The sequence below is a fragment of the Nanorana parkeri genome, unplaced genomic scaffold (genome assembly GCF_000935625.1).
Source record: "Nanorana parkeri isolate BGI_ZX_2015 unplaced genomic scaffold, ASM93562v1 scaffold183, whole genome shotgun sequence".
Classification (NCBI taxonomy): domain Eukaryota; kingdom Metazoa; phylum Chordata; class Amphibia; order Anura; family Dicroglossidae; genus Nanorana; species Nanorana parkeri.
In genome coordinates this window covers 994,608-996,842 of record NW_017306451.1, presented here as the reverse complement: position 1 = coordinate 996,842, position 2,235 = coordinate 994,608, and the positions used below count along the sequence as shown (strand labels likewise).

The 2,235-nt window shown below is 46.5% G+C and overlaps 1 protein-coding gene across 1 annotated transcript in view; it reads left to right on the top strand.

Moving 5' to 3' along the window:
• PALM2 (paralemmin 2) overlaps positions 1-2,235 on the top strand; it is a 125,129-nt gene that overhangs the window by 94,805 nt on the left and 28,089 nt on the right. The window lies entirely within an intron of this gene.

The following is a 2,235-nucleotide window of genomic DNA, read 5'->3' as shown; positions in this document are numbered from 1 at the left end:
GACTGATACAATTTTTTAAAGACCGAATACGAGTACCGATACCTTTCCTCACCGATGCCAATCACCAATACTTTTTTTTAGTGCCATGTGACAGTCTTACTAAAACAATACAGACTAATGATTTTAGGACAGCAGTAGACCGTCAGGGCCTGGTCGCAGATGCGATCGCTGCAACCCAGGTAGTTCTGCCACTGACTCCAAACTGTAGAGGGACGACAAATCCCAGCAATACATTATACAGCAATGTCAAATACCACCAGCTATATAGGACTACAAATCTCAGCAATGCATTATACAGCAATGCAGAATATCACCAGCTACAGAGGACTGCAAATCCCAGCAATACATTATGCATCAAAACAGAATAATACCATCAGCTGTAGAGGACTACAAATCCCAGCAATACATTGTACAGCAATGAATACTATGAAGCTACATACTCTGTGTTGGTTGTGGGCTGTGTGTGGTGTCTCACTAAGGCTGTGCGGTCTCACCAGGGATGTGCGGTCTCACCTGGGCTGTGAGAGACTTCTTACCAGGGCTGCATGAGACGCCTCACCAGAGCTGTATGTGGGGTCTCACCAGGGCTGTGTGGCATCTTACCAGGGCTGTGTGCAGGGTCTCACCCGGGCTGTGTGCGGTGTCTTACCAAAGCTTTGTACAGTTTCACTAGAGCTGTGTGCGGGGTCTAACCAGGGCTGTGTGCGGGGTCTCACCAGGGCTGTGTGCACCGTCTCACCAGGGCTGTGTGCACCGTCTCACCAGGGCTGTGCGGTTTCACCAGGGCTGTGTGCAGTCTCACAAGGGCTGTGTGTGGTCTCACCAGGGCTGTGTCCAGCATCTCAGGAGATTGTGTGGGGTGTCACAGGTGCGGACAGGGGGAAGTGCGGCCAAAGCCGTGAAGAGGCGCTGCGAGATCCCCAGCAAAAGTGGGACCTTCCAGCAGCCGAATTTATTTAAAAATTTGAAGCACTGGTGTTTTGTATAGGGGCATTTTCATGAGTACTTGTGAAAATGCCCAGTATCGGCACCGATACCAATACTGGTATTGGTATCAGTGCATCCCTAATATAAATACATATATACTGTACAGTGACTGAGACACATGTGATGGGGTTCATGGGTCAGCTGTATTTGGGGTTTTAAAATTAAAACCAGTGCATAAGGCATGCAGGGCCCAGCAGTGAATCTTAGGGTCTAATCACACTATTGCATTGCAGTTATGTATGGCATCGCATGTTATATGTGTTGGTGCGATGCGGTATCATTTATTCTAAACGACACCCCACTGCACCTTACCAACAGACGCGTATTAGGCCAACAGGTGGCATTGCACAAACGTACTGTGTGTACGCTGCCAGAAATGGTAGATGCACCTGAATGAGTTGTTTTAACACAATGCATTTATTTAGCCTTTGTGACCTCTCCTTATTCAAGTACAGTAATATATGCTTCTATATTATTATTATTATCATTATATTATTAGGATTAATTTTACATAAATAGAGAGTCTTTTCAAACCTGAAATTTCACTTGTTTTCAAATCCTGTTAAAGTACTTACAGTTTCTTGGCAGAAATCAGTGCAGATGAAAAGTCCACAGATGGAGTGCCCATCATTTGACAATGTAGCCACACACTGGTGAATTTTACATTTAACAATAACAGGAAACAAGTGAGGGTGGATACTAGAAAGCCAACACATCACATAGCGCAAAGGTTTCCTGATCAGCCTCAATTTCCCAGACACTCTTAAGCTAACCTTGAATCTGTCCCAAAGGAGTGATGCATCCCTCGTACTTTACTCTGACATTCACTGCTTTAACCTTTCTGTATTTTCTCCTATTCCTTCCTAATGATGACAGAGTAGATAACATCAAGCTGTGCGCAATATTTGGGAGAGAATAATCCATTCTTTGTGACTCCCAGCAACAGGTCACATTTTGCTGTGGTTAATCTGACATTAAGAAACGGTTTAAAGTAAAGAGCTTTGATTGCTTTGGACTCTGGGCTTAGTTACGCGCCGGACTCTGGGCTTAGTTGCGTGCCAGACCCTGGGCTTAGTTGCGTGCCGAATTCTGGGCTTAGTTGCACGCCGGACTCTGGGCTTAGTTACGCGCCGGACTCTGGGCTTAGTTGCGTGCCAGACCCTGGGCTTAGTTGCGCGCCGAATTCTGGGCTTAGTTGCGCGCCGGACTCTGGGCTTAGTTGCGCGCCGGACTCTGGGCTTAGTTGCG